The 15069-nt window shown below is 37.2% G+C and overlaps 1 protein-coding gene across 3 annotated transcripts in view; it reads right to left on the minus strand.

Annotated features, from left to right (window-relative positions):
• Positions 1-15069, minus strand: part of NCOA3 (nuclear receptor coactivator 3) — a 92313-nt gene that overhangs the window by 31260 nt on the left and 45984 nt on the right. For 2 of the 3 annotated variants that reach the window (XM_084887455.1, XM_084887453.1), the window contains exon 2: positions 14622-14703. The exons of the other annotated variant lie outside the window; for it this stretch is intronic. The gene's annotated coding sequence lies outside the window, so the exon portion shown is untranslated. The remainder of the gene's footprint in view (positions 1-14621; positions 14704-15069) is intronic. 3 annotated transcript variants of the gene reach the window in all.

Here is a 15069-nt window from a genome sequence, read left to right on the forward strand (position 1 = left end):
TTACCCAGTATATCTCAAATGGCATATAGACCAACAAAAATATTTTACTTTTTCTAAATTAATAAGGAAAAAGGAAACAACTTTTGTTGCTACAGTGCTGAGCATATCACATATTCTATGTAATTTCTCATGGCAACTCTCTAAGGCACATGTGTCAAACACAAGGCCCGCGGGCCAAATCCAGCCCGCCAGGCCTTGCAATGTGGCCGGCACCGCGCTGTCATCACTGCACTCCGCTGTCAGTTTATGACATTGTCAGTTTATGACTGTTCAGTAAACCATTCGGCCCGCGATTTAGGCTGGATTTTAGATTTTGGCCCCTTCTCTGATTGAGTTCGACACCCCTACTCTAAGGTATGTATTATCATTCCCATTTTATAGATAAGAGCATAGCTACATAACTTTTCAATAGATCACACACAGATACCAGATGGCAGAACTGAGACTGCGATTGCTTCAAACTTTATAACCAACAAAATATTTATCTAATGTTTCTTGGGCATTTTATCTCAACCCCATCACCACCACCAAAAAATAAACCTTTTATACTGTTGAGTCACACTATCTCCAACCAGTTAGCCGAAAATTTCTCAGCCCATAAGTAAGAATATTGAGAAATTATTACATCCAGGGTTAAGGCCATGCACTATTAGGGACAGAGGCAAGGAACTGCTCAAGTTCAACAGGTACTACAATAAATGTTGCTACTCGCCTCCGGCCCCTAAAAACCAATCATTACTCTACAAGTCACCAGATAAATTGTCCTTTGACGTAGTCTAATATTAACCATGACTCTTATTTCCACTTGAGACAGTCAGTGGCTCACACAGCAAGAAAAAAACCTGAGATCAGAAAAATCACAAACTATACCCTAAAATAGTCTTAAGTATTTTTATTCTTGTATTTTGTAAGATTAAATGCTGGGGCCCAGAACTCTTTGACTATCCCCACCAGTAATTGAGTTTATTGGTCGGCTTGTTTGCCTGAGTTATGCAAGGTTATGATTAATATGCTAATTTAGGGAGTGTTTCTGGGTGTCTCCTGAGAATCACAGTAACTTAAGGAAATTTTTCAAACGACTGTAGAGTTGACTTCTTGAAAACATCTTGAAACACTATGTAAAAACACATATTGCTCAAGTCAATTAGAAGAAAATATTGCTCTTGGAAAAAATTTATGAGACATTCGTATATAAAGGCACTACTCAAAACTCAAGTTACAAATTGGCATGCTTACTCAAGACACTTTAGTATGCAGTCACCACTAGTTCATCTAAAGGCTTAATCCTACAAGATTATATTTTCTAAAATATCAAAGGCTTTATTTCAATCTGTTGTGCAGCTCCAAGAGCAGCAGTGCCATGGAGGAAAGAACTGAACGAAATGCAGCCACAGATTTCCAGGGGACAGGGAGCAGTAGGGGAGAGACAAGTCCACACATGGAACCACAATGAAAGCTTCCTCTTCCAGTGATTATCGCCTACCTTTATGCTTTAATTCCACCTTGGTAATGACAATAAGAGCTAAAAAGAGACAAGGAGGGAGGAAAAGAGGGGAAAGTTCCAGATAAAAAACTAACTGGCAATATCTTTTTGTTCTGCTGATGATAACCTGTTATGTTTGGCGAGATAAAGTATAAACTACCAAATGCAATCCATTTTTTTCAATTTAATTCCATTTTAGGTCCAGGAAATAGAAAGGAATGATACCACACACTGCTAGAACTCAGGCTAGCAGAAGAGGAAACCATTTAAACAAAAAATAATTTTGTAAGTGTTCAAATGAACACACTGTAATAAAGTACATGGGAACAGATGATAGGAAACTTACCAGCTTACAATTTTTAAAAAAAACCTGTATAAATTGTGTCTACAACTTTGGTGCAGACACTATAATCTCAGGACCTGGTTATTCTTTTCCTCTATCTTTATTTTATAATGCCAGCAAATATGGAAAGGAGCTACCAGAGAACAACCAAATAAAATATATTATTTTTATTATGTAAGTTGAGCTGAAAAGCATCCGAATGTAAATTAACAGTCATTTTATCCACAAGGTTTCATTCCCTCTTCTTCTTATGTTTGCCTTTCATTCTCAATCAACAGGCCAATCCCAAAGACCCTTCACATTTTTGCTCCAGTTTAAATTTGATGAAGTCAAACTCAAACACAAACTCCTCAGAGGCTCTAGTACCAGAACTGGGCATACCAATTAGACAGGCAGGTGTTGGATGCAACTGGAAGCCGGTTGCTAAGAGACTTTTCAACCTCTACATAAACAACCGAGTTGAGGTCCACAAATATACATTGTGCAGAGAGAGAGTTAAACAAGCCAATTCCATCTAAATAATATTACCCTCTCCTGACAGCATACTAAATAGTGGAGTAATTCCTTAGTTGTTTTAAAGGTTACACTGACTCCTACAATTTAATGCACTGGATCTATCTATAATAATAAAAGCATAATATGTAAATCAACCGAACCACCATCGAGACTATAACACACACTGGTGCCAGGCCAGCCAAGGTGGGTGTGATGCTATTGATCAGGGGGCCCATCATCGCCCCACGATTGCCCCGCAGAGGGAGGCCCAGGCCATCAGGGCGATCAATCAGGAGACTCCACGATTGCCCCGCAGAGGGAGGCCCAGGTCACCAGTCAGGGAGCGATTGAGGTCCAGGCCATCCTCTGCAGGGCAATTGATGGGGAGCTCTGCAAAAACGGAAAACCGGGGGAGTGTGGTGGCGGACACAGGCAGCACCAGGTCAAGCCAAGTGCTAGCGGAGGCCGCAATGGCCCTGGAAGCCAGGGTCACAAAGGCCTATCATTGCATGAATTGTGTGCATTGGGCCTCTAGTTCCTACATAAGAACATAGCTAAACTTACACTTCATCAACCTATTCCGGCTTCATTTTAAACAATAAACCATCAGTCATACTTCCTCTTCATCATTACCACTATCAGCAGCCATTCAAATGACCTATGTTAAGAGAGAATTCTGACCAAGAATTATCAATGAAATATTTCCTATTCTGTTTTTAACCTTAAATCTAATTTCTCTTTATATCTCCCCTTCATCCCTCTTCTATCTAGAATACTCTTAACGCATCCTTCAAGATCAAGTTCAACTGTCACCTCTGGTGAAAGCATTCCCAACGCTCCCAATTAGAGGCTTTCCCTTCTTTATCCTGAGCACTTTTCATACTTATAACATCACCCCCTCTTCCTCTTCACTTTTCTGTCTCTCCTTTCCTCATATTATATAAACTCTGAACCATTATAAAAACTTGTATGACACTTTTATTTCAAACTCCTTCCTCTTTCTTTTTTACAACTACCACTAGTCCCCTTGTTCCTTTTTCTAACTCCCTTTCCACTTCCTCCTTCCCATCTTATTAGCTGTACTTCTGACCTATTCTATAATCTTCCTAAAATACAAAGAAGATTCATTGGGGGGAGAGAGGGGAATCCTTTTGTAGAACATATTTGCTTCTTCCTAACATGTAATTTTCACTTGGGTATTCCCATTCCAAAAAATATAGTAGCTTCAAGCTATCAAAATAAAACTCAAGGATTGAAATCCTTCAGCTCGCCGAAACTGGTTTGGCTCATTGGTGGAGCAACTGTCTGCGGACTGAGGAGTCCCAGGTTCGATTCCGGTCAGGGGCATGTGCATTGGTTGCGGGCACATCCCCAGTAGGGGGTGTGCAGGAGGCAGCTGGTCGATGTTTCTCATCGACGTTTCTGGCTCTCTATCCCTCTCTCCTCCTCTCTGTAAAAAATCAATTAAATAAATAAATAAATAAATAAAAATAATTCCTTCGGCTCATGTACTATCCTAATATATAAAGAGCCAGGAGCCGTCAAAACCAAACCGATGACCGGTCACCATTAAGTGCATGGAGCACCTCTGGGTCCCGTGTCCCTCCTCCCCCCGCCCCCCAGCTGCTCACCATGTGGGGGGTTGGGGGGGAGGGGGCAGCAGATGGGACTGGGAATTGTTGAGCAGCAGCGGAGGGTTGCTTCATGGGGCAGCAGCAAGCTTTGCTGAGCAGTCGGGGGGGGGGGGGGGGGGGGGGGGGGGAGGGGCGCGTTGAAAATCGTCCAACAACGAGCTTTGCAGGATAGCAAGCTTCACAAAGCAGTCAAGGGATGGGGTAGGCTCGAGGAGCAGTCACAGGGCAGGGCGGGGGGAGCCTCACAGAGCAGTCGAGGGGCCTCGAGCATCACGGAGCACCCTGGGGTGGGGAGCTTCACGTATTGTCACAGGGCAGCAGAGGCCAGCAACTGAGGCCAGGCTAGGCCTAGGGACCCTAACCACGCATAGTTTCGTGCGCACTAGGCCTCTAGTGATACAATAAAAAGACAATGGGGATTTATTGGAATCAAACTTGAGAGATGAATCTCAATTTCACTAAAAGGTAAACTTCTGTCACCTATAAAAAGCTTACCAACTGTAAAAAACTGGGGCTAATCACACCTCATATGCCATATGTATATTGTAAGGATAAAAATGCAAAGCAAGCATAGGGAATAACAGTGACCCCTCAGAGGTACAAAATACCAAGAACAAAGATGTATGCTCAGCAACACTAATTTTACTCTCATTTGAAAAACAAATAGCCATGAATATCCCATATGACAACAAATTAAAAAGATTCAGACAAATTAGCCAGGACTATGCAGGCTAACCTCAATATACAAATAGCTGACTCGAATTCAAAACAACTTCCCACTGAAATAGTGTAGTGAGCTGTAGCCAGTAGCTAACATAATGCCATGAAAATACCAGTCCAGCCCTAGCCGGTTTGGCTCAGTGGATAAAGCGTCGGCCTGCAGACTGAAGGGTCCCAGGTTTGATCCTGGTCAAGGGCATGTACCTTGGTTGTGGGCACATCCCCGGTGGGGGGTGTGCAGGAGTCAGCTGAATAGATGTTTCTTTCTCATCAATGTTTCTGACTCTCTATCCTCTCCCTTCCTCTCTATAAAAAAAAAAAATCAATAAAAATATAATAAAAAAGGAAAGAAAATGCCAGTCCACTATTATAGATATCTGTGTTCTTAAGATAAAAAGGTATAAAGAATAAGTAGCACCTTTTAGATGATTCTGAAGAGGACATATAAACACCTTCAAAGGTACTAGGGAAAGTACACAATGGTTCTTTATTTATTTATCTCTTTTTACATCTAGATTTCTGGTTTAATTTTTCTTTGACAAACGTAAGTTTCTCTATATCAAGAGTACTATTTATACATAAGGTTGTCCCTTGACACATAATGAAAATATAAGCAGAAGAGAAAGACGAGAAAACCAAGTTTTTAGCTCCCTTGAGGTAAGTGGTAAAGTACTAAATTAAGATAAGCAGTGAGGAGTTAGGAGTGTGTGCGCACAGAGCAGAAATAAAATAAGATACATATGTAATTAATAAGCAATAAAGATGTAAAGGAGAGATGACCACAACATGTGACCCGTTCTCTCCTAATCCATTATTTCTATATGCCTCAGAAAAGGAAGATATTAGAAAAAATTTTTAAACTTAAGAACTATCAACCTGGTAACCAAATTAGCCACCTGGTAACCAAATGGCAGAGAGCAACAGAACTGCTAAAGAAAGTGGCACTAAGCAAGCAATGAATGACACAAGAAATGGTAACCATGGGTTAATAGCAAAACAGAGTAAGAAACTTAAAAGTACCAACACTATCCCCTACATTATTGAAATTAACCCTGTCCACCCATATCAAAAACATAAAGAAGCTACAGGTTTACTTGTGACACTAATACTACAAAAATTAACAATGTGGAAATTCATAGCCTATAAAGCACAATGAATTGATTTTTCAAAAAGAAAATACACTGAGGGTAGAAGAGAAAGAGTAAGATGTATCAAAGGAAAAACAGAGTTCCTTCTCTAAAAGCAAATGGGATAAAGCTGATGGTTTCTAACTCTAGAAACACAGCATGGCAAGTCAGATTCATAAGACTTCCTGGATGGATCATCATCATTACTGGTTGGTCTGTGGCTCAGTCCTTGCTGGAGGGGGTTGGGGGAGAGAGATGTAGGGTGTGGGTGTGTTCTTTTTCTGACCTCACATCTTGTTCCATTCCTAAATAACTTTAAATTCAAAAGAATGCATTTTTAAAATAATGTTTCTATATCCCTAGAAGTTACATGCCTACAAACAGAATTTCTCTCTTCAAATAAATCTCCAAAAGTCATTACTGATTTCAGGATGACAATAAGGAGAACATATATGTCAAAGTCCAAAAAGAAAAATTTAAAGCACTCTTAACATCACTTACATGTTTGAGGGTGGGGTAGCACTGGTAAAAATGTTTAAAAGTATCAAAGTCTAAACTGAACAATAACCTCAACTGCCTTCCTAGTCCCCTTCAAAATATAACTACTATATACCATCTGGAGCGGGGAGGGGGAGGGGTGGGGGGAAACAGGGGGAGAGAGAGAGAGATAGAGACACACACACACCCCAAAAATAAATAAATAAATAAATAAATAAATACAAACAAACTGTGCCTTTAAGTCAAGATTGTTCCAGGCAAGAAATTTTCAACAAGCAATAATATAAAATATAGCCGGGACCGGTTTGGCTCAGTGGATAGAGCGTCGGCCTGCGGACTGAAAGGTCCCGGGTTCGATTCCGGTCAAGGGCATGTACCTTGGTTGCGGGCACATCCCCAGTGGGGGGTGTGCAAGAGGCAACTGGTTGATGTTTCTCTCTCATCGACGTTTCTAACTCTCTGTCCCTCTCAATTCCTCTCTGTGTAAAATCAATAAAATATATTTAAAAAAAAAAAAAGAATATAAAATATGAAGAAAAAAAAGGACAAAAAAAGCATCACTCAAGTAATTTAAAATAAAACATAGCTTGGTTTCTTTGTTGTTGTTGCTGTTTATAGATCAGTTTTATGATTCATGATTCTAAAGAGCTTCATTCTAAACTTCATAAAACCTGCCTATGCATGTCTTAGGAAATGAAGCGGGGGCACTTCATTGCTAGAGAATATTTGAGGCAAAATTTTAATAATGAACTCTTGTAAAATCATTCATACAACTAAACTGGCTAAAATCAAAACCCACTTCAGCAAGTGTCTTAAGAGTGGTCACTAATTACTAGGAATGTAATGTACAATATGATGACTACAGTTAACACTACTATATGATATATAGGAAAGCTGCTGAGAGAGTAAATCCTAAGAGTCCTCAGCACAAGGGAAAAAAATTTTTTTCTCCTTTTCTTTATTATATCCACGTGAGATGATGGATATTAACTGAATCTACTGTGGTAATCATTTCACAATGTATGTAAATCAAACCATCATGCTGCATGCCTTAAACTTATACAGTAGCATATGTCAATTATCTATATATATATAAAAAACAGTGACTGTAAAGACCAAAGGCTCGACCGAACACCAGAAGTCAGTCCTGCAGTCTGTGCTGGGTTGCTGTGGCAACCTAGCACTGACTGCTGAGGGGCTGGAGATTGGGGTTGGAGATCAGGCCCGGAGAGAAAACCAGGGTCTGATCCATAGCCTCCATGGCAGCTGTTGATCAGCTTTTGGCTCTCTTTTTCTCCAGGCCTCCACAGGGGCTGCTGATCAGACCCACCTCTCTGATCAGGCGCAGAGATGGGCTCGGAGACGCTGACTGGCACAAAAACCGACCAATCAGAACCAAATCTGGGTGAACTGTGTGTGAGGAGCCAATGGCTGCCTAGGAAGCAGAGCTTTTGATGTTAACTGGCATAGAAAGTGACCAATCAGAAACTAAACTGAAAAAAAAAACAAAAACATTTCCCACTCAAGATGCAAATTGCAAAATCAAATTCTCAAGTGTACCTGAAAACAGAACCAAGAAAGATGGTCAAGAAATTCAACAATACCTGAAGATTAACTCACCACCCAATAAAATGAACTGGAAAGAAGTTTAAAATAAATGTTTGAGGGGGGTTGAGGACAAATATGTGATACCTTAATCAATAAATACATTTTAAAAAATAAATTAAATTAAATTAAAAAACAAATGTTTGATTCTTAACCTGTTAACCGAACGAGACCTATAAATATCTTTTCTATTTGTTTGTAATTTTGTATTTTCCTTTGTGCTTTATATATAAATAAACGAAAAAAATATATATTTCATTTATTTTAATTAAGTATAAATAAAAAATAATAATAATATGAAATTACGTCCTCCAGGCGTGACATACTGACACGTCCTAGTGAAAGAGTACGTGCCCATTACAGGTTGCCGTTGCATAATTAAAAAGGAACTCCCCAGTTAACAGGCTAAAGAATTGACATGTATAGCCGAAACCGGTTTGGCTCAATGGATAGAGCGTCAGCCTGCGGACTGAAAGGTCCCAGGTTCGATTCCGGTCAAGGGCATGTACTTTCGTTGCGGGCACATCCTCCAGTGAGGGGGTGTAGGAGGCGGCTGATCGATGTTTCTTTCTCTCCAATGTTTCAAACTCTCTATCTCTCCCCCTTCTTCTCTGTAAAAAAAATCAATAAAATATTTTTTTAAAAGAATTGACAAGTATGAAAAAAATAGGTGAACAGAAACAAAATAAGTGGTTGTGAAAAGAATGAATTATAAACCTTCAGATATAAAGTATATAAAAAAAGATAATATCACCTATTAGCTGAGCATCAGATATCCAAACTCTGGATAGATTTGGTTAGCATGAGATACTTAAACCTATATCCGAAACCAAAACTCAATAGCATTAATTTTTAGACTATAACAACACACACAGAGTAAAGTGGATTGAAAACTGATGAAACCATTGCAGCACAATGAAGTAAAGAAGGAAAAAGAGTTTATATAAACCCCAGCATAATACTAACAAATTTTAATTTTCTGAATTTCAATTTCTCTTTCTCTAAAATGGATATGCCATCAGCTTAACAAAGTTGCTTTCCCCCTCCCCAAAAAAAGGGCAAATGGCAAGCTTGAAAAAACAGCTTTCTCTAGAATCAAGGTTATCTTTTTTTTTAATGAAATTTGCCTCTTTAATTATAAAGTAACTACATCTACCATCCAGATAAATTCAGGGAAATGTGTAGTATTTGAATTTTTTAACTCCTATATTAGCTGAATAACTTAAGTAAATTACTTCAACCTTGGTACCTAAGAGGGAATGATGGAGATGTCTTTTGGAACGTACTAAATTCCCAAAAATGCTAAGATCTACAAAAAAGTTTTGGTAATGGTCTTAAAGTGTTCTTATGTAAACATTTCAAATATTTTCTTTAAACCTCTCTGATAGTGTGTATACTTCTCTGTCTAAAGAATTTATTGAAACAGTACCTATTAGAAATGCACTTGGATCTCAAGTAATTAAGGACAACTTCTTTGAAAATTCATGCTAAAATTCATAATTAACTGCTCTTCAACTTTTTAAAATATAAGGATATTGGCAATTTAACCTAAATTTACAATTTCTTTCACTATTCATCATTCTTTTTTTTTTTTAATAGATATATTTTATTGATTTTTTTACAGAGAGGAAGGGAGAGAGATAGAGAACTAGAAACATCGATCAGCTGCCTCCTGCACACCCCCCACGGGGCATGTGCCCGCAACCAAGGTACATGCCCTTGACCGGAATTGAACCTAGGACCCTTCAGTCTGCAGACTGACGCTCTATCCACTGAGCCAAACCGGTTTCAGCTATTCATCAGTCTTAATAAAATGGCTTCCTTTTCAATTGCTGAAAGAAAGGAAGGAAAGAAGGGAGGGAGGGAGGGAAGGAGGGAGGGAGGGAGGGAGGGAGGGAGGGAGGGAGAAAGGGAATAGAACTCAGGCTTCTTATATTTCCAACAGAATTGGGAGGGAGGTTATTTAAGTAATGAAAACAGCCACAATTTACATGTTACCTTCACTCTACAAAAAAGGCTTACCAAAAGCCCAATTAAAAACTCTCATGCACACAAAAAATTAACTTATTTCCCAGGGCCTTATACTACTGAATCATCTCTAAAAATGAAAAGACAGGAGGATTATAGCTGTGCATGGCCAATTTATCTTCTAAAGTCAAAGCATGTCTCCCATTACCTTGCAGCAAGATAATGTGATCTGCATATAAATATATTGTAGGGTTTCAGCATTTGAAACCCATACCAATCATTAAAAGGTGTTACCAGTATTTTAATTAACAAGTTTGCCAACACATGAACTATGCAGTTTTATTTTAGCATTCTTTCTCAATTATTATCACAATCAAATTTTAAAGAAAATCCTAAAAAGCTAAGAATTTACCCTCCAGTAAAATAACTACCTCTATAAAAATCCTTTGAAACAGAAAAGCAATATACCAGTAGTTGATGTAGAAAAAAATAATTTTTATAACTCAGTTTTCTACATTAGGGTCAAATGTTATAGTAGGAGAATGAAAGAAATGCACTGTGTAATACGAGTGCTACCTGGAACATAATAAGTGCATTTTTACTTGTTATAATTTAAAAACTATAAAAGATAAAAGTCTACAGAATTAACTATTCTAAACTGATTTTTGTGAACTCAAAGTATGTTCACATAGTGTGTTTGTGTACTCACATAGTATGAGTTTAATAAATGAAGCTCACTGAAAAATAATAATATTTAGTTTCATTAATACATGATGGAAAATATAACTTAGGAACATATGCTGACCACGTGTGCACACATGCAAAGTGTTCAAAGTTACTTTAAAATGTGAAAGTAAGTAATGCCCCTGTTATCCCTGATAAATATCAGCTCATGCACTCGTGCCCAATACACACTATTTTCACAAAGCAGAATCCCAGAAAAGCTAATTTTGAATCCATCAGCACCATGTAATGGATATACATAAGTCCTATTCAAGTTCAGAAGTTTACAGGTTTTCAATATCAGCTTTATAATAATTCAGGCTTTATGCTAAATATTTTACAGGTTCAAAAACAATAGTCTTAGTAAAACAGTTTTCGGAAACAGAGACAGAATCATTAAGTTTGGCACATGAGAGATAGGGCCATTTATAATAAACTGAACTATTTTGTACAGAAGTTCACTTTTATATCATTGTGCTAATATTTAGGCTAATTGTATTTTTTAATTAAGTTACAAAATTAAATATTACAAGAGCTATGTTATTACCAATCTGACCATATATTTTTTTTTCTCGAAAAAAACTGTCCTTTTTATGAACCCTGACTATGAACAATTTACTAAGACCTCATCGCCATTCATTTTCACCAAGTGCAGAAAAATGGTGATTGTAGGTTAGTACAGCAAGTTTTCTCTACATATTTTAAAAGAGAAATATCAAAGCAAACCAGCTTAACCTTCAGGCTTTTGTTAAAGAAATCTTTTTTTATATGTGACCTCTGCTCATGAAAAAAAAAAAAAAAGTCTTTTAAAGTAAATAAGTGTTTGATCAGCATTAAATTCAAACTATTTAAGCCTTCAAATTATTAATGCATTAATATTTTCTTATATATCATCACAGAACCAGTTACCTCCAATTTTAAATGTATCATTACTCATCAGTCTTCTTTCCATAGAAGGAGACTCTTAAAAAAGTTTCAAACTGCCCAGCCAGTGTGGCTCAATGGCAGAGCATCGACCTATGAACCAGGAGGTCATGGTTTGATTCTTGGTCAGGTCACATGTCCAAATTGTGGGCTCAGTCCCCAGTGGGGTGTGTGCAGGAGGCAGCAGATCAATGATTCTCTCATCATTGATGTTTCTACCTCTTTCCCTCTCCCTTCCTCTCTGAAATAAATTTAAAAAAAAAAAAAAAAAAAATTTTTTAATTTAAAACCTAGGAAGAAAATAAAAGGTGGGCAAGAACCTAACTTGATCTGATTACCCCAAGTAAAATAACTGGCTTTTCCACTTGTAACCACAGCACTTAAATTAGCCCTAAATAGCAGATCCACCAAAATTATGGCTTTCTTGGTAATTTTTTTGTAATTACTATCATAAGCTTGAGAACAAAAAATTATTTCTAAACATTCTGCTGCAAGATACCCATTAAGTATTTCACTGCAGGTAGGTGTGTGTATGACTTTGAATTAATTTTCTTAAGAAATTATTTTCAATATAAACTTTCTTGATACATGAAAAAGATACTGTTGTAGAATTGGCATTAACTCTATAATTACAGGATAACTACTATAACAAAGACTGAAAGAGATTTTTTTAAAATTGAGGTGAGTTCAATTAACTTGTTATTTTTGAAACCCAGGAATGTTTAGAGACAGCAAACCTTCTGAGGTCAGTGCCATGAAAAAGGTAACAATATTTTTCCATAAAATTCCTTTATGGCATCATAGAGCTCTTACTTTTCCTCAATACATCAGCTATGCTCTTTACCAACTTTACTGGGATCTAATTAACTTACCTTACACTTAAAGTATGTGAGTCAATGGCCTTTATTATATTCAGAGCTGTACAACTGTCACCACAATTTTAGAACATTTTCATTATCCCAAAAAAGAAACAGTACCCTTTAGCTATCTCTCCCCTTATCTTCACAATTCTCCCCAACCTCACACAATCTCTTCCCAACCCCTACCTTATGCAGCCACTAATCTACTTTCTGTCTCTATGAATTTACCTATTCTGGACAGTTCATACAAATGGGATCATACAACATCTAGTACTTTGTGACTAGTTTCGTTCACTTAGCCTAATCCTTTCTAGTTCATCCACATTGTAGCATATATCAGTACTTCGTTTCTTTTTATTTCTGAATACTTCACTGTATATATATATATATATATATATATATATATATATATATATATAACATTTGTTATATATCCATTGATATTTAGTTTGATTCCTTTTTTTGCTATTATGAATGCTACTATGAACATTTATGAACAAGTTTTTATATAACCATGTATATTCTTAAATGAGAAATCATGAGCACTAAAAAAAAAAAGAAAGAAAGAAAAAAATCCACAACATATTTTGATCATATATACAAAGAAGCCTCCAAAGTTTGCTAGTAAATATGTAAGAAGCAGGTTCCTTAAAAATGGCTTTTAAAAAAACTGGCATCTAAATATGCAGTTTTAACTACGATTAATATGCTAAGGGCTCTAGTGGAAAAAATGGACAACATGCAGGAACAGATAGGTAATGCTATCAGAAAGATGGAAACTAAGAAAGAAGTAATAAACAGTACTATTAGAAATCAAAAACACTAACAAAAATGAAGACTGCCTTTGATGGGCTCATCAGCTGACTAGACACAGCTGGGGGGGGGGGGGGGGGGAATGAGTTTGAAGATATTAAAGACATATCAATATGAACTTCCCAAACTGAAATACTAAAAGAAAAAAGAAAAAAATGTCCAAGAACTGTGAAACGATTACAAAAGGAATAATATACAGTGAGTGGCCAGATTATTATGATCTCTGAATACTTAATAATCTGGCGTGTGTGTGTGTGTGTGTGTGTGTGTGTGTGTGTGTGTGTATTAAAGGCCCAGTGCATGAATTCATGCATGCATGCATGGGTGGGGTCTGGCCAGCGTGGCCAGGGGGAGGGGACATGGGTAGGTTGGCTGGCCTGCCTGCCTGCTGGTCAAACTCCTGGTTGAGGGGACAATTTGCATATTAGCCTTTTATTATATAGGATATACACTGAGTGGCCAATTATGTGTTCAGAGATCATAATATGAAATTCAAGAAAAGGCAACTTTTTCTATACTCATTTTTCTATTCTGATGAACTAATAAAACTTAGAAGAGAAGTTAGATGAAATGTTATATGCCCACACAAGAAATCTGGGAAAACTTGCCAAAGCCGGTTTGGCTCAGTGGTAGAGCATCGGTCTGCAGATTGAAAGGTCCCAGGTTCGATTCTGGTCAAGGGCATGTACCTTGGTTGTGAGCACATCTCCGGTAGGGGGTGTGCAAGAGGCAGCTGGTCGATGTTTCTCTCTCATCCATGTTTCTAGCTCTCTATCTCTCTCTCCCTTTCTCTCTGTTAAAAATCAATAAAATATATATTTTTTTTTAAATCTGGGAAAACTGGTCTTCACAATGTAAAAATAGTAAAAACACAAGAGGCTGATTCAGATTTTGACTAAATACCATTAAAATATTCACACTCCCATGGCCAGCGTGCCTCAGTGGTTGTCGTCAACCTACGAACCAGGAGATCACAGATTTCCAGTCAGAACATATGCCCAGGTTGTGGATTTGATCTCTAGTAGGGACGTGGAGGAGGTAACCAATCAATAATTCTTTCTCATCATTGATGTTTCTCTCTCTCCTACTCCCTCCCTCTCTAAAATCAGAAAGAATATATTTAAAAAGAAAAAAAATGTTCATATGTAAGAACAAGGTTGGTGGTGGGTAGTGCCTCATAATAAACTGTAAAATACAGTTCCCCCTCCTCTCCCAAAATGCTTCTGTATATATATTCACACATACATATTCACATATACATATTCACTCATTTCAATACCATGCATTCATTCAATTAATCGATAAAGAGAAAACCATGAAATATAAAACAAGTTTAAGATTAAATCATAAATTAAAGGAAAAAAGTAGTATCAGAAAATTACAATGGATCGACACCCCCCCCCCCAAAAAAAAAAAAAAATGGATTACCTGGCTAAACAGTCAAATGGTATTCAAGTAGAAGTTTATTTTTATTGGTCTTTGATTCCACTGTTCAGCAAGTATTTTGATCCTGAAGATTTAAAAAACAAATGATGTTGAGTTTCATTGCCCTTTCTTAGTATTATTAGTCACACACAAATTAACTTTTTCCCTAGACATATAAAACAAAACAAAAAAAGCTATTAAGAAGTGTCTTTGAGGAATTTTAGCTGATTCCTTATTTTGCCATATATTACTGCGTCTGCTTAAAAACTCAGGGATGGCCTATACAATATGTTTTGTCATGGTTTTTGTAAAAATGGGTAACACAAAGTGAAGAAGATCCAGTTCCAAATCCTGAAATGTGATCAAACCAGATGGGTAATTTGAACTTGGGACATCCCCACCTGTCCAAAAAGAGTATTTAACAAATAACAATTAAAGACACTTATTAATA

Source organism: Pipistrellus hanaki (assembly GCF_964339955.1).
Source record: "Pipistrellus hanaki genome assembly, chromosome: 6".
In the NCBI taxonomy this organism is placed as follows: domain Eukaryota; kingdom Metazoa; phylum Chordata; class Mammalia; order Chiroptera; family Vespertilionidae; genus Pipistrellus; species Pipistrellus hanaki.